General features: G+C 42.0%; 1 protein-coding gene across 1 annotated transcript in view; it reads left to right on the top strand.

Moving 5' to 3' along the window:
- The window catches only part of LOC119168632 (uncharacterized), a 207,567-nt gene that overhangs the window by 140,234 nt on the left and 44,443 nt on the right, over positions 1 to 22,890 (top strand). The gene's annotated exons all lie outside the window — the stretch shown is intronic.

Below are 22,890 nucleotides of genomic sequence, written 5' to 3'. Positions count from 1 at the left end.
ATCAATCAATCAATCAATCAATCAAAATTCTGTGCGTGTGGAAAGGAGGAGGAAACGGCTGAACGTTTTATAATGTTCTGTAAAGGGCTTCATTGTATAGTCGAATATAATGGCGCTGAATTTTTCAAAGCATTGGGGTTTAGGGACAGTGAAGGCAAAATAGACTTTAAACTGGTAGAAATAACCAAAAGGAGGCTGACTGATTGGTGGGTACAGTCGAAGCGCGAGTGAAATTCAATCTTTAACCACACAGTGATAGTACTTAACTTCATGGCTAGGTGGCGTGAGGCACCGCCCGATCTAAAGGACACAGCTTAGTACATCCATCCATCCATTCAAAATGCTAGCGCTGAACGGCCGCGCGTACCAGGAAGCTCGCGAATTCGTGTCTCTATGCAAGTAATTAGCAGTAGTTCTTCTTGACGGCTTTCACGGATGCAGTGAGGATGGAAAGTAACAAGAACACATGGACGTGCTGTTTTCACCGGGTTCTGTCAGGCCGTGCTACTGGTTCGATATATACGTCCGAGTTTTATAGCATTCGCGTTTTATTTTCTCTTTCAAGCTATTGCAACCCCATTATTTGCATGCCTCAGTTTATAATATTGCTGTGTGCCACTCTGCATATTTGAAGAAAAAAATCAGATTGTCTTTTTTTTTTGTTTCTGATTCGTTACAAAAAAACTCGCCGGTCCCCTTGTTGATTCAGCTGAGACGACTGAAAGGCAAAAACTATCCTTGTTTGTTTTTTTTTTCGGTTCAATGCACTGAATGTTTCCTACTTCCTTCTGGAATCTTTCTGTGCCCAACATGGTTTCTTTACTGCCTCAAGGATTGGAGACAAAGCTAGCTTCCTGCCCCTCAGCTGGTTATGCACTGCTCTCATGATCGGCCCATTTCAGCCAAGCTAAGATGCTATATGATGCCGTCAAGTTATGCGACCTTTCGATACTTCACAAACATTTAGATATGTGACGTCATATTATTATGTTTTCACGTTGATTGATATGTGGGGTTTAACGTCCCAAAACCACCATATGATTATGAGAGACGCCGTAGTGGAGGGCTCCGGAAATTTCGACCACCTGGGGTTCTTTAACGTGCACCCAAATCTGAGTACACGGGCCTACAACATTTCCGCCTCCATCGGAAATCCAGCCGCCGCAGCCGGGATTTGAACCCGCGACCTGCGGGTCAGCAGCCGAATACCTTAGCCACTAGACCACCGCGGCGGGGCTATGTTTTCACGTAATGATGGTTTGTTGCATCACTCGTGTTCACGCCGCCGACGCGAGAAGACGCCGGACGCTGCCGTCAATTTTCGGATTGGATAGGCTTCAGAGCAATTCAGACAAAGACAAATGGAGACACACAGAACACAGAAGAGCGCCCGTTTGTGTTCTGTGTGTCTCTGTTTGTATTTGTCTAAAGTGCGCTGAAGCCTATCCAATTGTGTACCAACTCGCCCAAGTCAAAGTGCTTTTGGATCAATTTTCCCTTTTGATTTAGCATTTAAAGCTATCGCTTTAATGCCCTGTACCGCTGTAGCTCGGTGAAATTGCAGCTTCCACTGGTGTTTGGGGGAGCGTGCTTGCAGTATTCAGGCAGAGCAATGGGTCTCCTAATGAATCTTCGTACAGCACTCTAATATGTAGACGTCATTTACAACCCGACTATTTTATATGTCATAAGTATTGGTGGCTGAGGACTATAGCTATACCTGTCACGCTTACCAAAATGGCAATTGGTGTCACTAAACGGGAGTGCGCTGCATCCGAACAGTCAACAAATGAGTCTATCAGTAACAACACTGCCTCGCAACTACTGCCGTGTGCAACGCTAACATTACGCCTTGAAGGCCCGTGGGCCTTCAAGGCGTGGGCCTAGCCATTCGGCCTCTACTCTGCTGGCTACCGAATTAAGATGCCAGAGGGAAAGAGAAAGAAACAAAGCTGAGCAGCCCAATATGAACGCTACAATAATCTGCCTACGAATACACAGACAAGCTCAAGCAACTGACCACAGGCCGCAATTTCCGTGCCTTTCACCTTGGCTCAAGTTGAGACTCAGCATTAGACTTCAGACTTTAACAGCACCTGTTCTAAATATAGGCAATGATCGCAGAAATCATGCAGCATAGAGAGCTGTTTTTGTTTATTTCACAACCATTTCATTGTTTAAGCTCTCAAATGATGAAATCACCTGCCATGGTTTCTCATTTTCTGACACTTGCTATGTCTTGGTGGCAACTGACCACAGGCCGCAATTTTCAAGTCTTTCACGTTGGCTCAAGTTGAGACTCGGCATTAGACTTCAGACTTTAACAGCACGTGTTGAAAACATAGACAGGGATTGCAGAAATCATGCCGCATAGAGAGCTGTTTTTGTTCATTTCACAATGATTTCATTGATTAAAAGCTCTCAAATGGTGAAATCACCTGCCATAGTTCCTTGTTTTCTGACACTTGCTTTTTCTCGGTGGCAACACATGTAATGCTTTGTGAAGAGAACGGATGATGACCTATATCTCTGGAAGCAGTCTAGTGGCATTTAGTGTTATTTAGTGCATGAACTCCAGGCTTGCGCATAATGTGCTGCGCCACTAGAGAGTAGCAATCATCGGGGAACATTAGGCACCCAAGCTTTTAATATTAGCTCCTGGCAAAGGCTTCTCTGAAAAATCGACTTTAGTAAAAGTTAGTAAAAAAAAAACAACTCACAGTAAACCAAACGCCACGATGACAAAACGATTTTTTGCGGATCACTAGCATGAGCTATATGGTATCGGCCTAGCAGACGACGCGCGAGCGCCTCGATAAAGTAGTCGGAAGCGACACATGCTTTTGAAATGAGCTGGGTGTCCAAAACAACAAGTGCTTCACGATTCTCGTTTCCAAGTTTCCACTACATCTTAAACAATGCGAATACAGCTAAAGATTTGGCAGCATATCCACGGAGTGAATGATGGAGAGTGGGGCGAAGCATTCGTCCGTCCATTCGTTCTTGCTTCCGTCCGTCCTTGCGTCCGTCTGTGTGACCGTCCTTGCGTTCGTCCATGCATCCGCTCCTGCGTCCGTTCATGCGTCCATCCATGCATCTGTCTGTGCGTCCGTTCGTCCATCTATTCAACACTCCAAGTACCACCATTTCACATCTTTTCGTCATATATTGCCCATATAGAAGCACCGCCATCCAGCGGACATGCCAAGGACTAAACGAGAGGTGGCACACACACACTTTCTTAAGGCTTGCGCTTCGTATTTACTTCCCACCTTTAACCACCTCGAGTTCATGGTATATACTAGTTCATTGTATTCATGGCACTGCGGCTCAACGCTCGCTAAACCTTTCTAAAACCAAGGAGGTTACACCCAGCGAGTATAACGTAGCAACCCTTTCTTGTAAGATAGTGCTCAATGTACATGCCAATGGCTGCTAATGGGGATCGCAGCGTGCGCGTTACTAAAAGCCGAATGCTCCTGTCTCTCATTCCCCATTAGCAGCCATTGGCATGTACATTGAGCCCAATTTTTTATTGTTCAACAACGCACAGAAGAAATCTCTCATTGGCACCATCTTGGAGGTCAAAATGCTATACTTGTTACACACTACAATGACTACGAGGGACGAACGGGTGCCGCTATAAGGAGCTTCGCCCCTAAAATCGAGCCATATAGCAGCTTCAAATTCAGTCGCGGCATTCGTTTGCGCAAGAGACGACGTGGCGGCATCTCTACTTTCGCTGCGGCGCCTGGTGGCGAAGCTCCACACTAGCACCAATGGCCGCTTCCCATTGAAATCCGCTCCTTCGGCAGGGCACTGAAAAAAATTGATGAGCCGCAGGCTCGAATTATGCTAATATATTTATGGGTATTTTGGAGAATAATTTCTAATCTAGCAGTGACATAAGGCCTTTCTTATATAAGCGATTCATTGACGATATATTTTGGATTTGGACCATCGGGATGGAAAGCCTTTTGAAATTTATGGATGCTAATATATTTATGGGTATTTTGGAGAATAATTTCTAATCTGGCAGTGACATAAGGCCTTTCTTATATAAGCGATTCATTGATGATATATTTTGGATTTGGACCATCGGGGTGGAAAGCCTTTTGAAATTTATGGATGCGTTTAGTAAGTGCTATGCTTCAATCAACCTGTCGCATAAGTACTCGTTGCTGTCAATAAACTTTCTAGACATCACTGCGTCGATATGCCAAAGAAAACTGCTTACTAAACTGTACAGCAAAGTTACTGATAAAAACCCGCTTCTACATTTCAAGAGAAGTTATGTACGACAATGCAAGAGCACAAATCCTTAAGGTCAGGCCCACCGCTTTAAACGAATGCGCTGGAACCTCGAAGATTTCATTGCTGATTGCAAACAACTTAAAGCATCTCTTACAAAGCGACAGTACCCATCGGCTTTAATTTATGACGCTATAGAGAGAGCAGATAAATTGGATAGAGCAGAAATTCTGAGCGGGAAGCGTCATCTCGAAAAACATAATAGCACATATCTTGCACTAATCCTCTAAGCCTCGGCACCAAAGATACACTCCATATTGAAACGCGAATATAATATCCTCGCCCAAAGTGGTTGTCTAAACAGTATTTTTCCTGAACCACTTCTCGCGGTATACCGACGATCTAAGAATCTCCAGGATTCATTAACGTCATCAAAAGTAAATGAGCACAAAATAACTGGTTGTGCACCTTGCAAAAAGCACGTTGCTAAGTGTGCGCACATATGCAACCGACACAGAAAGCCATTAGCACGTTTTCAGACATTCGTGGTTCGTTAAATTGTGATAGTTCCAACGTTATATATATGCTTGAATGTACCGTCTGCAAAGAACAGTACATTGGTCAAACGAAAACTTCATTTCAGTTGCGCTTAAATAGACATAGAACGCATGCCAATCAGCTTCCTTGCCTACCATTATCAAAATACATTCGGTTTTCGGGACATTCGCTTGAATATATTCGGGCCACTACGCTTGAGTCAGACTTTCGTTCGCATCACGATCGGGAGGCCCGCGAGTCTTACCGAATCTTTAAGTTTAACACCGTCTTATCTGGTAATAACGAAAGCACAGGGACACTTACGAGCGTTCCCTCTAAGCACAATCAGTCATAATCTGGTTCTCTTGGGATAGGCAGCTTTGGTTCTAATATCGTGCATGTTTCCTCTAAGGTTACTTTGGTAATCGCCCATTATCTTCGATATCTATTGTACCAGACTACGCGCTGACGTACTGCGTTGTATCATAATCAGTGTTTGTGCTGTGTATTCTCGATATTTTTTTCAACTTGTTCTTGCGCGTGTTGCTGTTGTATTAAGCATAACGTGTTGGAAGGGCGATTGAGGTGAAGCTAAAAAGAAAAGAAGAATTGTTTGAAAATAGAATTTCTTTTTTAATTGAATTTTATTGGTCACACTTTTTACAAAAAATTTGCATACACTGCGTGGACCCGTAGCCATAGGCTAGTTTGGGTTCCAAAAAAAAAGATTTTATAAAGGCACTTCGGAAAAGTGTAACTAAAAAAGTTATACAATATCAATAAAGAATTAACTAAAGTTTTTACAATCTAATGTAATAAAGAATCGACAAAGAAACATTACAGTGCATGAAATAACCGCACTAAACCGTTACAATGTACGAGAGAACGAAAACGAAATAAACACCAACTTACATATTGAAATCAAGACAGTCATCAGACTAATTATGATAGGACATTAATAAATCAGTACATTCTTCTAAGTAGTGTTTTTCTAGTGCCTTAGTGAAATTGGAACACATTTTTATTTTTCAAAAGGAATGACATTTCAGATTTTAATACCAACAAACTGTAAAAGCCGTTCACCATATACGTTGTTAGTTCATGGAATATTCCATTTACCAAAGGTTAGTTGTCTAGTAAAACGAGAAGGGGTGGAAAACATCGACACATGAAAAGGGTGGTTGTAATTAATAACTGTGTGCACGCATCTGGCTAGTTTTAATTTGCTGTTATCTAATGGTGTGTGCCAGTTTATTGTTTGCGATCTCAAACTGTTTGCAATATAACGCTAGCATCTGACTGCGTTGCTACAAAAAGTTAGGCTAAGCGCATATGTTATGTTCTTCCCCCCCCCCTTTTTTTTTGCCTCAATGTGACGTACAATCTAATAATACTGCCACACCAATATTGTATAATGCCATATCAACTGTGTGTGCAATCTATCTTAATGTTTCTTATCTGGCTTTACTGACGTGAGTAACAAATGCGGGCGCATGAATCTATGTTGCATGTGAGTGACTGTGTTTCATTTGTGAATCTTGATATCGATAACCCCCGAAACATGTCTCATTTAGGCGTGCTGATAAGGAAACCTACCTGATTGTACTTGTTACTTTGACAAAGTCTGGCTTACCAGACGAAACGTTCGTGAAAGTATGCAGTGTCACACGTCAAGATCTTTTTTTTTTTTCGAGTGAAATAAGTCTTATGAGATTACATGAAAAGCTCATGATCAAGAAAAAGGCTGATCTCGTTGGCAGCTGGGGCCATAAGGAACGTGTGTGAAGTTTATGCCAATTTTTCTTTTCTGCTTCTAAGTTTACTTGCTCGTGAAAGTGACAAAGCAAGTGCCGTGAGCCTCCACAACAAACTGATAATTTTTGTTTCTTTTGGAGCCTAAGCATGGTCTACCATTCAGTGCGATTGCAGCATTGTTTGGCATTCATGAGACAACTGCATCCAGAATCTGTTTCATGATTCTTGGTACAGCGGCATGTCCAACAAGGCGCGGGATATTTAAGCCACCCTTGCATCTAATACGAGGCGAAATGACAAAATGTTTTAAAGCAAATTACCTCACATGCACTTCATGGTGGACTACAGAAATCAGAACGGAGACACCTTCAGAAGTTCGCCAACAGCACATGCTGTTCTCGACTAACAATAATGAATTTATCTTGAAGCTTTTAGTTGCAATATAGGATAATCTGGTCTAATTGCTTTCAAATCAAAATAATTTGGTGGACACTGCTCGGATACACAAATAACCTTTGTCAGTAAGTAGTGTTCTCGATATTGTTCAGACAGGTGACGTGATTTTAGCTCCCAATCATTTTCCAGGGACTCGAGCACGTGTTGCAGAAAAAAATGCAGTGATTAATTATCATTCCTCTATTTTTAGTGGGTAAGCAGCCGTATTCTCAACAGCAAGTTGATATTCATATAGAGCGGGTTATGCAGCGTGTTAAAACTCATGGCATATTGCAACATCGCGTTGCTGTATCGCTTATCCAGCCACGAGTGACATTTTTAACTTGGGCTGCGTCTTAGCGAGTCTGCAAAGGCCTGCGATTCAGAACAACAAAACTGACAAGCAAGACTTATGCTGTTTTGATATATCTTTCTCTTCTACAAGAGCACTTTCCTTTAAATGTGTTTTTTTTTTTCAGTTCTAGTATGACGCCTCATCATTGCGCTACATTTCTTAGAGGTTGTTTGCGCAAGGCTGCTGTGACTTTTCTGGTCCTGCTTGCTCGAACGTTTTGTTAGGCGCTGTTATTAAAGTCTTCATGCTTCAAGTACTGCTGAATCTGACTAACTTTTGTATGCTTATTTGTTGTTCATGTCTTTCTATGCACGACTTTACTAACTTCTTGATGTTACATTGTGTTCCAGTCTTGGGCCTTTCTAATAGAGTATTGGGTATCCAATAGAGTAGATGGCATGTCCACTGCTATTTGTGTAATGGGGTGAACGTTATAGAGGCGCATAGAACATTTGTGCTTGAAATGCTTAATCATACGTCTCTTGTGACGTACCAAAAATGTATTATTTAGCTTCGAAAGTATGAGACGGTAAAAAAATTGCTTTGGTATAACATAAATTAGCGTGACTAGCTACAGCAATGCCGGTTCAGTAGGATCACAAGTGATGAAATATTTCACTCTTTTGCCTCTGCACTCATGGCAAAGGGCAGAACACGTTTTCAACGAATATTGATTTCATAGAATTCCTGATTATTACAGAGACTAGGTACAGCAATGGAGGTTCAGTAGGATCAGAAGTGATGAAATATTTCACTCTTTTGCCTCTGAAGTCATGGCAAAGGGCTGATCACGTTTTCAACGAATATTGATTTCATATAATTCCTGATTATACAGAAAGTTTTAAAATGTAGCTTCAAAGCTACAACGAGCCAATTGTTTGGCTCGAGTGAAATACACTGACATACACTGACATGACTAGCTGCAATACAAATGACTGAATGAGATGAAAAGCAATGGAATTATGCAATATTTCCACTTCACACTGCGTACTTCAAGTCGAGTGTTCACGCACCTAGCTTCATAGCTTGACCACCACGCATATAAGTGCGAGTAATAGATAAATATTGTTGTTTGTAAGGCAAAGAACTATTCTATCTCTATGATGGGCGTTTTTGGAGCACTGTACAAAAATGGCAAGCTTATCACAGGCATTGGTATTTGGATCCGTTCAATGTGAATGCCAGGAGTAAAAAAAAATTGAGTAGGTGCACATTTAGGTTGTGCTCTTGAGGTGGACTCCTTGTGCAAATGAGGCCCAGTTCACACTCTGCAGCACATCGGGCCTGTGTAGTGTCTCGATAAATGATCATGCATTTGACACTTGTAACACTGTGTAGCTGGCCCAATATATTCGGCGACTGGGTAACTACAAATACAAAGCGTAACTCGTTTAAGTAACAGTGAATTCTTGCTGAATCTCAAAATGACAAATTCATAACTGGCCTCTTTCATTTCTTCTTTTTCGGGTGTGAAAGTGGTGAGCCTCCTCGCAGAAACGACACCCTGATCCCGTAGATAGTCTAGTAGTTCTTCATTTGAGTAGCTAAATGGGATATCTTATATTTGCGTATAGTTCACCCTGTATGAATACAGGACTCGGAACTCTACAGCCACACCAGCCAGTTCAGTAACTGTGAGCCAATGACTTGCAGTGGGCAGGGTTCACACTGTAACCACCAGGCTTCCATTTTTGTTAAGGCGATGGTAAAGAACTTTCTCTTGAGCCGACGTTACAACTGCTGATGCCCAATGTTGGCGTTCTCTTTACATAAGCATCCTCCTCCCTCAGTAGATCGGAAGACGACAGGAACGCCAGTACTTTTTTTTTTCTTTTAAGACACAACCATCAATGACGCCTGGTTCATATCCTCTCTGTTTTTATCCGAAGTATCGGAGCTCTTTCGTTCATCGCGTCATCGCTTGTTTACAGTGACATAGTTTTTGTTCCCGCTACAGAGGTTGCAGGAGTAGTACTTGGCACTTGCGGCCGTAGATGCGGCATCGAGTGCATCTGGTGGTGATTTTTCGTGTCGTGGTGGGTACGCCGCAGCGTGTTCAGAAGTCCGCTTGACGAGTTTTTGCGGAAGTACGGGATCCTCCAGGTCGTCACGGATGGAGTACGAAGCCCAGAAGAGTGATTGCAGCAGTCAGACAGAGAACTCATAGAGACAGAAAATAGGAACTAGCCTAGCAGAGCCGATGCATTAGAACGTATTATTCTTCTAAATAAAAGTTATCCAATTTCTTATCGTCGAAAAGACCGTATCATTCCGCACCAGCGATGTTGCGAGCACCATCACTCGTCAACAACTGTAGAGAGCGTTGACTTCGTGAGAGGCACGTGTGACCTAGACATGGTGTCCATGTGTCGAGTCCCAACCACGGTCCACTGCTGGCAGGAATACAAGAACGAGGAGTTTGCACTTTGTCTGCTTCCGAAGTTCACAGAGACCGCTTAATTGCGATGATTCAAATCGTCAGGGTACACAGTGACGACACTCAATACCGGTTCGTGCGGAAGATGACGTTTCTCGGTTGTGTCGAACTTTGGAAAGATGATGATTGAAAAATTGCGCTACAGTTACTGAGAAAAACTGTTATGAAACAGACACCAAATGAAGTGTACACTACAAGTGGAAATTATCACAAGGCAAAAAAATTACAGGAGATACGACTCTGGTCTGGGGACTTTCGCAGTCACCAATTTCGGACAGTGCCCGTTACCGGACCAGCAATCATGTGTTATTGCAGCGAATCACAACAGTCTAAGGAGCCCAGCATCAGTACCGATTTGAGGCGTGGAACCGGCATTGCTATGGCTGCGTCGTTCATGAACTTCTTGCTTATGGTGAAGGTTATTTACATTGATAATGCTTTTTTTCGTTTGCATACTTGTAGCATTGCTGGTTCCACCCCATGTTTCTTTATGCGTGCATGTGACAGTAAGCGTGCGAGCTATGTTGGGTACTGTAACAGACATCGTTTCGCTATTTTGCATTGCCGAGCATTCTATGTTTTACAGCTTTTGTTATTATGCGGTGACGTCGAGAGTAATCCGGGCCCATCTGATGTGATTCTTAAGGAATTTCAAAGTGGACAAAAGGAAATTAAAAATAGACTAGCTAAAATTGAAAATGGCCAAGCCACGAACAGTCAAATAATTATCAACCATAGCGAGCGAATGAGTAAGCTCGAGTTAAAATTTGATACCTTAGAACAGTTTCAAAGAACTGTTGAAGGCTGGGAGACCAAATCAGAAGTGCTACAAGCAGGAATTAAATCTCTACAAGCTAAGATTGATGACCTAAAAAACAGATCACAATCTTGCAATTCGGTTTTCTATGGAATAGATGACAACAATCCGAACGAGACGTACGAATCATGCGAAAAGCACATCTCGCCAGCCAAGCTGGCCTTGGTTTGCGAGGAATTCGAATAGGAAAAGTCCATAGATTGAGCAAGTCTATCGGAGGAAAAAAATGGCCCCTAATTGTGAAATTTCTTGCAAGTAACGACAAACATGTTATTCTAAACAATTAAGAAAACTGAAGGGTACTCCGGTGGGCGTATCGAATAATTTTTCACAAAACGTGCGAAGGGAAAGAAAGGAGTTGTGAAATTTTGCGAAGGTAAACAGTAAAGATAGCGAGAGAGCATACCTGAAATACGACACTCTTTATCTCAACAACGTTAAATACATATTTTACGAATCACTAGGGCAAGTTGTGTGTCACCCATGACACGTAACATCTATGGAGTAACTCTCAATTTACTTTTGAATTGCAGAAGTATTAAAAACAAAGACAATGAAGTTTACAGCCTACTGGATATGACTAGGCCCGGCGTATTGCTTGGCACAGAGTCATGGCTTAACAAAGATATTGCTGACTGTGAAGTGTTCCCCAAAGACTACGTCTGCTACAGTAAGCGCCGCAACAACCGCGGATGCGGTGTCATGTCGATAAAACCATTTGCTCTCGAGAGATTGATGTAAAGGGCATATAAAGTGAATCTGTATGGGCGCAGCTGAGGCTCAAGCAGGGGAAAGTGATCATAATATGCTCATTTTATCGCCCTCCGGGCAGCTCTATGGGAGCACTTCAGGATCTATCTAATGCTCTCGAAAGAATGGACACTCATTGTCCCTTCTTGGATGGGGACTTTAACCTACCTGGAATCGATTGGTCACGATTGTGTACTGCACGTTCGGGAAAAGACGCGGAAAATAATGCAATGCTGAACATTTGCTCGTCATTTTCGTCACGTCAATGCGTATCAGAACCAACTCGCGGGAACAATATACTAGATTTATTCCTTATTAACATGCCTTCAAGTATTCTATATGTACACGTAATAACTGGAATAAGTGACCACAGTGGTGTGGTATGTGAAACAAATATACAATATGCAAAAGCGCCAAGTAGTGGCTGCAAGTTGATGTATAGTTATTCAAAAGACGACAAAAGTGCCATCTCTATAGCACTCGATGATTATTATGACGTATTTGAAACGTTGGTTGGAACAAAAACTGTACATGAACAGTGTAAAATATTTAAAAAGAAGTTGTTGGGGCTGCGTAGGCAATACGTGCCATCGTGGACAATGACAATTCGCCGCAGCAAAAGTAAGCCGTGGTGTACTAAAGAAGTCAGCATGGCCACTATGCGCACGAAACATGTCTGGGCTGCATATACGGCACACCCGTCACCCTCAACAAGAGACAAGTTGAACCGCGTGACAGCGGATATGAAGACTTTGGTGAAACAAGCTAAAGATATATTTTTCTCTACTTTTCATATAAGGCTGAAAGATCAGCATAAAGAGTTCTAGAGTGTTATCGAAAGCAATAAAAAAGATGAGATAGCTATACCTGCCTTGTTGCACGATGTCAATATTGTTCGTGATAGCTACGCTAAGGAGGAGTGCTCTAACTAATTTTTTGGCTCAGTGTTTGTGTGCTGTGACACCATGGATGACATGCTAGTACCCCGCTATGATAGATTATGCTCAGTACGAATGGATGACATCATCTTTTTCAGCATGGAATTGAAGTACTTCTAAACAATATAGATAAGGCAAAGGCAGAAGGACCAGACGACTTGTCGCCGCAACTGCCTTCCTTGCGCACCCGAGCAGTCTCAAGGTGCTTGTGTATTTTATTTCAGAAATCACTCGATGAAGGTGTATTGTCCAGCGATTAAAAAATGGCTAGCGGAGTTGCGGTGCACAAGTCGGGTCCTCGCAACAACGTTCAGAATGACAGGCTAATTTCACTCACTAGCATTGTGTATAAATTATTTGAACATGTCTTGTTCACTAACAATATGACCCACCTAAATGCGCACTTATTACTGACCCCCCAACAGCATTTATTCCGTAGCGGTTACTCTTCTGTGATGCAACTAACAGAACTGGTACATGAAATATCAAGCGCTCTTGATAACGGACTGGTAGTAGACGCGGTCTTCATAGATTTCAAGAACGTTTTTGATCTCGTTCCCCACTCCCAGTTGATTGAAAAACTAGACTGGTATAACATAAACACATCAGTTATTACTTGGACCAAACATTACCTACGTACACATAGTCAGAGGGCTATTGTCAACAACGCAAGCTGTCACGAGGTTGAAGTGACATTTGTAGCTGCGCACGGTTCTGTTCTTGGCCCTTTGTTTTTTTTTTGCATGATATCAGTAATGGTCTCTCGTCTTCTGTGCGATTATTCGCAGATGGATCAGTGTTATACAGAATAAACCGTGGTCCAAGTGATTGCGCTTCATTGCAAGACAACTTGGACAGGTTTTTTAATTGGTGCGACGTTTGGAAAATGCACTTAAATTGTGATAAGGTGTTAAAGATGCTATTTACGAGAAATCAGATAACGAACGAGTTTAATTCTAACCTAAATGGCAACCACATTACGTCAAGGAGAGAATCTAAGTATTTAGGAGTATTCTTAACAGAAACGTTCTCTTGGGCTTGTCATATCCGATATATAACAGCTGAAGCCTGTAAAGTGTTAGGCTTCTTGTGTCGGAACGCAAACGATTCCCGGTAGAACAAAACAAATCATATATCAAATGAGCGTCCGGCCTATAATCGAGTATGCTTGCTCAGTTTGGAATCCGTGGTTAAAGCTAGACACCAAGGCACTAGAAAGGGTGCAAAATTTAGCCGTTAGATTTGTTCTCAATAATTAAAGATGGTACTGGAACATAGCCCTTGCAAAAGAGAGTTTAGGGTGGAAACTCTGGAAATGTGCCGGAAAAAGTTAAGATTGAAAATGTTTCACACCATATTTCATCCCAAAACAGGTATAGTAAGAGGTAAGTACATATTTCGACCGCATTACATCTCAACGCGACTTGAACATTCTAAAGAATACCACTGCAGAACTGAGCGGTTCAGAAACACATTTTTTCTCCGCACAGTTTCGCGATGGAATCATCTTACTAATGATGTTGCAATCATCACCTGTAACTCTGCCTTCTACTTCTTGCTATGATGTTATGCGCCCTTAAATTTTTGTCATCATTATTCTTGAGTCTGGAGCCCAATGATTGATACATTTTATGCAACGAAACCTGTAAATATGTATTTATTATTATATGTATTGTGTAACCCCTTCTTTGTAATGCTTTTCTCACTTATGTTCGCCATGCAGTCATGCCTTGCCATACTAGTTTTGCGATATGTTCTGTTAACGAAACCACTGCAGGAGGAGCAAGAGCATGACATGTAAATTATGACATTCATTCCATGGATGTCGTGATTTTCATGTTAGGACTAGTCACCTATGCTCGTCGTACAGTCATGCTATGTCACACCGATATTGGTATAGATCCCATTATCCAAATGGCCAGGAGAGCTAGAAGTTGTAGGCGGCTACATAGATAGATAGATAGATAGATAGATAGATAGATAGATAGATAGATAGATAGATAGATAGATAGATAGATAGATAGATAGATAGATAGATAGATAGATAGATAGATAGATAGATAGATAGATAGATAGATAGATAGATAGATAGATAGATAGATAGATAGATAGATAGATAGATAGATAGATAGATAGATAGATAGATAGATAGATAGATAGATAGATAGATAGATAGATAGATAGATAGATAGATAGATAGATAGATAGATAGATACGCTCAAAGTCGCTGAAGTTCGCTAAGAAATGCTTCGCATTTAAAAGCAATGTTCATACACATGAACTTTGTGTTATCCCTTTTCGTGAGCATGGACAGTGGAGCAGAATATGTTTCGGACTGTGCTGCATGTTACTTACTTAAAAAAATGCGTACTACTATTATGTAGCATTAGGTATTTCTCGTTCATCTGTGGTTTATCTGAAAATTATAAAAAAAACATTATGAAGTTTGAATTTTCTTTGGAGAAAATAAATAGGTGCACTCTTTCTTGCTGCCCTAACACACTAGTTCCAAAAATAACTTACAGCATGCATCAAGCTTTCTACGTCATCTGCACCGATGCACAACTACGTCAATGCTAAATAAGTCATACAAATAATTGGTCTCATTCCTTCAGAATGTGAATGAACCATCACAGTTAAAGCTCTCTTCAATGATGTAGCTGTATATTGAGACTTCTCGTTAAAAGCACTGAAGTACGCACATAAAATTTCCGTGTTGCAATTAATTACACCAGATACACCACCTTTTTGGCATATACAAACACCAAGGAACGTTTTGATGTATTGAGTTTAAAGTTTTATGGTGTTGTGTCATTCTTGGAAATTACCACAAGACCCTTGTAATACATAACTTAGGTGTAATAATTTAGTCTATTTGCATATCTTCAAACAACAATATCATGGACTTTTTAGCTTCAGGGATAAGTAAACAAGCTCATCAGCATGCTCAGACCTCGTTGCATGTGTACCTCATCATGGCCGTAAACATATTCAAAATGAAATTTGAGGTAAAAACTCCATTAGAAATCATATCTACTGCCGATTTACCCTCTTAAAAACTCTATTTCACAAAATAATAAATACACAGAAAGAAATTTTCGGTGTTATTTAATTATTGATTTAAAATAACACAATCACCACAATTCTAGCCAAAAAAAAAACGCTTGATAAGCAAAACAACGCGGAAAAATAAACTTTAGTGGTGACGCAACCTAAAAATTCCAGCACTCATTGCTCTGATGTCGTAGATTTTTATGACTAGTACTAGTGTCAATATAAGTTATAATCGGTAAACGTTGAGTAGATTAGGTTTCACCGAACTTATTCGAGCAAGTACCAAGTTTCACCGATTGTAATCGAGCCAATGTCCACAATATATCAAAAATGCATTTTGAAATTCATCCCGCCAAGGGTTTACAAATTTCCTGGTCAAATTTAAAACGTAAAATTTATCTTGATTTTCTCCTTTATGAAATTGCATAAGATGGTGAAACTATAAGGACATCGGTGTTTTCAAAGTTCGATTTCTGAATCTAAACATTTTTGTTTTTTTTTTAGTCTTCCTTTATTGACAGATTCTACTTCATCCGGTGTCTGATTTACACATCTTTTGGTGACGTTATTATTATTATTTTTGTTTGACTGGTGTGGTGCACGCCACTAAAAAAGTACACATACCCAATTTTTCGTCTATCGTAGATTTTTCACCGTTCTCTTTGTACTCCTCGAATGACTTTCCTGTTGTTGACGGACGCTAAAACTGAAAAGCATAGTTCTATACTTACACGGGGTACTAACAACACATCCATTTGGCCCTTAGCATATAACTGCGTGTAACAAAATGGAGGAAATTGACCATATCATCTCTGCGCCTCGCATCAAGTTATCGAGCTCTCGAAGAGGCTATGTACACTAAAAATATGCTTAATATCCCCAGCAGAGCTCATCGCATAAAAAAATATTTTTTTCGGCACAATAAGCTTAGGAATAATTTTAATTTCAAATGTTTCAATGGCAAATGCACTGCTTCTTTTAAATCTACGTGCACGAACAAGCATGACCCTATGAGCTTGCTAAAGTAGGCGTAAAATGAGCTTGTTGCAGCTGCACTCCATCATTCTATACACTCTTTGTAGCAACAATAGGGAGTTTTAGAATAAAGTTTGCTGACGCTATGGAAGTTGCGGGCGTAGCGGCGCCATATGAGTTTTAGAATTGCGTTTGCTCCCCCTAGAGACAAGTCTAGGGACTTTCGCGCCGACCTCAAACCCAAATGCACGGAAGCTACACGCAACACTTCACGGGTCTTGCGGGCCACGATTGCCGCACGCTGTTTCGGATTTTCTTCGCGCGAGCCGCGAACACGAACGGTAACTCGCGTTATGAATCATGCGCAGTGGCAGCGACCGATTCGCAAGGGTTCGCGGTGCGCTATTCTATATCTCTTTATTAAGATTTAGATGAGTATGCCGGAGTCCTATGAACCAGATTCCAGAAAATTACACTGTCTCTCCGAAGGAAACCCTGATGGGATGCGAAGCAGCAGCGTTGCGCACGGGTGTCGTCACGAGTTGAACGGCGCTCGCGTGGATGCTGCGGTGAGCGCTGGAAGCTTCGTTTATAGCGATGGCAGTCGTAAGTCTTGTAGGTGACACATACAGACATGTTTCAGCGCGTACGTTAGGCGTGCATCAACTTAATCGCGCGTGAATCGACGAGTCGGTGGTGTAGCGTGCGGCGGTCACGGCAGGTGTTGTGGTGGAACGGACGAGGCGGCAGCTGCGGGTGCCGCGGCGAGCGCGTGGTAGGCAAGGGAGAGAGTTACGTCAGCGCGCACTGCGAGGGAAGCGAGACGTCAACGCACAGTAGCGGCGTGATCTACTTGGCACCACGCCAGCACCTCCGGTACATGGCGCGTTCATACGGAGGGACAGCGTTACACAGGCAGCTCACGCATCTTAAGAGACAAAACGTGGTAGGTGAGCTCTTGAGAGAGAGAGAAATAAATAGAGAGAAAAGGCAGGGAGGTTAACCAAGCTTGGCTCGGTTGGCTACCCTACACTTGGGGTGGGGGAAAAGGAGAATAATAGAACGGAAAGAGATATAAAAGAAGAGGAGTAAGAAAGAGAAGCATGAATAGTCAGCTCGAGACTACACAGCACGGTCTCGCACAGTTCTTTCACAAGCGGTCGTGAAGTCTGGTGGTCCTTAAAAAGTACAAGAGGGTTTTCGTGGCTTTGCGCGTATGGGAAGCCGTCGGCCAAGGTCCCAGAATCTTCTCTTCTGTAAGCGGCCGTGAATCCAGCTGACAGAGCTTGGCTTCCATAATACGTCGTTCGGTCTGGTATGCTGGGCAATGACATAGAATGTGCTCAAGCGTTTCCTCGCAGGCGCAGATGTTGCATGCCGAAGTGCTCGCCATTCCAAGGATACGAGAGTATAAATTCGTAAATGCCACGCCCAACCTCATGCGACACAGTAAAGTTTCAGCGCATCGTGGGAGCCCGGAAGGAAAACGAAGTTGGAAGTTTGGGTCGATCGAATACAGGTGCGTGTTAGAGAAACCCTGCGTATTCCATTGTAGGAGAGATATACGGCGAGCAAGTGATTGTAGTAGCCTTGCAGCGTCCGTTCTCAAGAGTGGTATGGGCGTGCGCTGGTCTTGGTCATGAGCCGATCGAGGAGCTTCATCCGCACGGTCATTGTCGACGATTGCGCAATGACTAGGCAACCACTAAAATACAATATCGTGACCTTCCTTGAGCGCTTCGTGGTAGTCGTGCCTTATCTGATATACTGATTGTTCGTGTAACCCGTGCTGCATAAGAAACCGTAGTGACTGTAAGGCTGACCTGGAGTCGCAAAAGATGGCCCATTCGTTAGGTTGCTGCCGAAGAATGTACTTTACTGCACCTTGAAGTGCTGCGAGCTCTGCTGCTGTCGACGTCGTGGTGTGAGAAAACTTGTACTGAAGCAACACATTCTCAGATAGAACAATCACTGCTCCTGTAGAGCTGTTGGAATTAGTGTAGCCATCGGTGTAAACATGTATGCGGTCGAAGTACCTTTCGTCCAACAGACGCAAAGTCAATTGCTTCAGGGCTAGCGTTGACATGCGTGCCTTCTTAAAGATTCCAGGAACTGATAAGCGCACGTCAGGTTGACGAAGACTCCATGGCGCAGTTGCTGGATGCATCGCAAGTTTGAAGCCAGGCGGTAGTATGTCCTGATGTTTTGTCACGATACCGCGGAATGGGGCCTCAGAGCTGTCACTGAGCTTCAAGTATTCACACAAGAAAAAAGAATTCACAGCCACTTGATTGTGACATAGAGCCGCAAGTAAATTAATATCAATCTGTCAGAAAGAAGGCTTCTTAGATTCCGTAAAAAATCTGTTTTGCAGCTAAGAAGTAGTCTTTCTGGGAAACCTGTATAGATTAACTTAAGTCTTTTCAAACAGTAGTTGCCACTTTCCGTTTCTTAACCCTCCTAACACCTTCCTAGTATTCTACAGAAGTCATTTTGCAAAATAATCACATACTCAGCCGCCAGTGCGAGCTTTTTAGACATCCATCGAGAGCATTCACACTGCCAGAAAATTGCAGTATTTATTTTGAGTACTTCGTTTTTTTTAAATTGCATATCAGTTCTGCAGAAGCATTGAATACAAATGAGAATACGAGTATGGGGCAAATGGTGATCCACAATGTTGCAGGGTGGCATGAAGCTACTAATTTACTTTATATTGTCTTGTTTCTGTCACATGCAGGATTAACTGCGTGGATTTCACTGTTACAACTTTTTTGTTGCCTTCATGTCTTGCCGACGATAAAACTTTAGCAGCAAGCATTCTGTAGCTATGCAGAAACACAAGCCTACTGCTGTTGTCAAATGTTCTTCATTCTTGAAAACTTTCTTCTATAGGACTCACGTTTCACTCGTCACAAGAATTCAGCATGTAGGTACTACTTACTTTTAGCGTTTTAAAACAATTCAATAGCATCTAAGGATCGTTGTCCATGATATGTTCTTTGTACTAATAGTTGTCTCTAGCTACCTTATGATTACACGTTTACGCCCACCGTGATAGAGTTAGTCTTCAAGTTATGAAAAGTGCTAATCCGAGATTATCCCCCACTGTGTATATTACCGACTGCGTAGTCCCCACCTTTGTACTCCTGTAAAATTCTTTTTTTTTTTGTAGGGTACTGTTAGGCTATGTCGAACTATCGGTGACGTATCCTGCAGGTACAGGTGGATTGCGGGGTCCCTTCATTGAAATTAAAGTAAAAGGTAGCACTCCACCCTTACAAACATAAACAAGTTGCAGCAGCCACTACAATGGAAGAACTATCCAGACCATAGCCACATAACAAGAAAGATTAGCTTGCCCACCCCAACCCTGCGGCAGTGGGGGAGCGGGAGAGCTTCTCCACTAACTGCATCCCCCCTTCCACAGTTGCGCCTTGCTCCGCCTCTCTAGGCGCGAACCTCCTCAAGGCCGAGGCTTGTCCGTGGGCAGATGGCGTGTGCCGTAGCCATGTTGACAAGGACGATGACGGACAACGAAGGCTTGTGCAGTATATGACACTACATCCAACAACCACCAGGGCAACGTACACAGACCTTGTCTTTGACAATTTCAGGCTAGATCTAATACCACAGAGCAGTAATAACGAAGGCAAAACAAAATTCACAACTCAACACAACATCACGTATGACCAATAAACATTGAACCATACACAACGTTGCCCCTCATGTACATGAGTGAGTGGTCAGTGTCACGGGTGGTTACGGTAACACCAAACTATCACATTGCTTCGCCCATACATCATTGTTTACTTCCTGGATATACCTGGATTTTTTGTTGATATTGGAGAAAAAGGTACGAAAAATGTTACTAGAGCTGAGTAAATTAGTTCTAGCCTGGATGAAGCTAAGTTCACTTGTCGAAACGTCGACAGAGCACACAACCCTTGTTTACTTGTTTTCTTGCAGGTAGGAACAGATGTATTCCTATGACTATCGCGCCAACAAAGCAAATCAAAGCATATTCTTTATACCTTTGAAACTATAGTAAATTTATCAACGGCATGATCCCCCCCCCCCCCCGTTCGAATAATGTTCTTTAAAAATATCGTGCAATGGTTTTGTTTACTTGTGTATAAAGGCCAGCTCAACTCGTCTGCATCCTTCACAGTAAATTATTATCCGCAATTACGGTATTTCCTAAGGCAAAATATGAACACAACTTAACGTGTGTTTTTGTTTGCTGGTCCATATACTGACGTAAACAAATTCAAAGTGTCGTATATGAACATGCAGACTACACTATTTCCTAATTTATTTTTTAATTCTTTAGTATTCTTTAAGGCCACCACAATTTGTGCGCCCAGCTTTTTCGTCCATCTATGCATCTAATACTACGTGATCACGCTCACAGTAAAGTGCTCAACACAGGCTGTACCAGGGCTAACAGTGCTGAAACCGAAGTTTCATTTAACGAACATAATCTAAAATATTAAATCCAAATACATTTTCTGCGTACGGCATACCGAGGACCTATTTATATCTATCATCTATCTATCTATCTATCTATCTATCTATCTATCTATCTATCTATCTATCTATCTTTCTTTCTGTCTATCTATCTGTCTATCTATCTATCTATCTATCTAGTTGTCTGTCTGTCTGTCTGTCTGTCTGTCCGTCCGTCCGTCCGTCCGTCCGTCCGTCCGTCCGTCCGTCTGTCTGTCTGTCTGTCTGTCTGTCTGTCTGTCTGTCTGTCTGTCTGTCTGTCTGTCTGTCTGTCTGCCAATGTGTCTAGCCTCCTAAGTGTGGGCGCTGTCGTGGTCACCTCCTTAACTTCCGCTGGACCAAAAATATTTATCGGGTTGAGAAGTTTCGATGACGACTGTCCGGTCATGACATGGATCATGTGGAAATCTTTTCGCGTACGACGTGAAATCTTTTCCTGCAGACACGCGTGGCGCATGCCTGTATACCAGAAGCCCTGGTTTGCGGGAATGCGCCACAAGTGTTCCACTGTTCCCATTAAACCGAGGAGCGGCGAGAACAGACATTGGTAATTTATATGACAGCGTTATGAAAAACCGGCTTCGGCAGCGTGGATCTGAGTAATGCGTAGAGTATATGTTAGAGTCCTGGTAGGAATCGAACGCAAGCATTTTGCATCACAAACAAGTATTTGACAACAGAGCCAGGCCAGGTCTCCCACTCTTTTGAAAAACGACCATGCGCAGGCTTAGTGTTCGTAAAACGTCAATTGTGATTCGTGTGCTCACTATCGAATTTAATGAACATTGCATACATATTCCTCTGGTAAGCTGTCACGATGGGTTAACGTCATATGTAGTTAGGGGCCATCCCACTGAAGTTTATTCGTGTAAAACCCTCTAGATACCATCATCGCGAGCACAAGTGCTACATATCACCTTAAAACTTCTGGCGTTGCTATAATCATGTCCATGTTGACGTTAACGAGCAAAAAATGTCAACGACAGGTTATATAAAACATAGGCGACTGGGGAACTAATGTTTGTGCGTACAATATTCGCGCGCATCTCTGGCGTGATTCCTTAATTTAAACTCAATAACAAAATTAGAAGTCACCTTTTTTCTTCGTGCTTCGCATAACATCGATTTGCATGTACGTGATATCTGCCGAATTTTTTTGTTGTTTGCTTTCTGTCAATTTACTGTTCTAATAGATAATAATTTAAACGTTCTTTTACGTGTTTCATAAAACATAGGCTTTTAATATTCAATATTCCTATGTTCATAATGGTTGTCTTGAACTCTCAAAATCGGGTACGGGAAGTTACATCTGAGATGCCTTGATAGATATCTGAAAGGACATGCATAGTTCCTGCAAAAGCAAGAACTACGTATCTTAACATTTTCGCATGTATGCGTTTCCGTATAATCTGTTCACCCTTCACAACAGGCCCGCCTCAGAAACAGTGACTTCCAGGCCTCGTATTTTAGTTGGATGCTCCGAAATTTTCTGCTGACATTGCAAAAGATGGTGTACTTGTCCTTAGACTATCCACAGTTTGCTAGCACGCAATCCTGCAGATTTATTAGATTAAAGCGCTTTCACATCTCGGCCTCACGAAAATGTAACCTCTACGGCCGGTAATTACGCGAAGATTGGCAATGAGGAGTTGTAGATACCATTCCAGTGTAATTGACCAAAACTTTAAGAGAACTTTTAATATTATATTGCTCTACCTCTTCACCGTTACTTGTTAATAGTCGCTTATTCAATTTTCGGTTGGTATGCGACTGACTTTTTCTACATTTATTGTTCGTTCACCACAGTGGACTTTGGTACTCACTACCGCCACCTGCAAAGGTACTTCCATATGTTTCATAACCTTCATGTGGATATCCCATATTCTAAGGAAGGCTACTTGTGGATGTGGCTATATAATTCATCATTACAAGTACATAAACACATGGAAACACGTGCTACACTAGTTCAATCTCTTAAATGTCATTTTGCAGTATTGTTATTTGGGCATATGTATGCTTTATATATGGCCACTTCTACATATGTTACGGCAAACAAGAGGAGCAATATAAAAAAAGT

This window comes from Rhipicephalus microplus, chromosome 6, assembly GCF_043290135.1.
Source record: "Rhipicephalus microplus isolate Deutch F79 chromosome 6, USDA_Rmic, whole genome shotgun sequence".
Lineage (NCBI taxonomy): Eukaryota > Metazoa > Arthropoda > Arachnida > Ixodida > Ixodidae > Rhipicephalus > Rhipicephalus microplus.
This window is presented reverse-complemented; position numbering and strand designations above follow the sequence as displayed.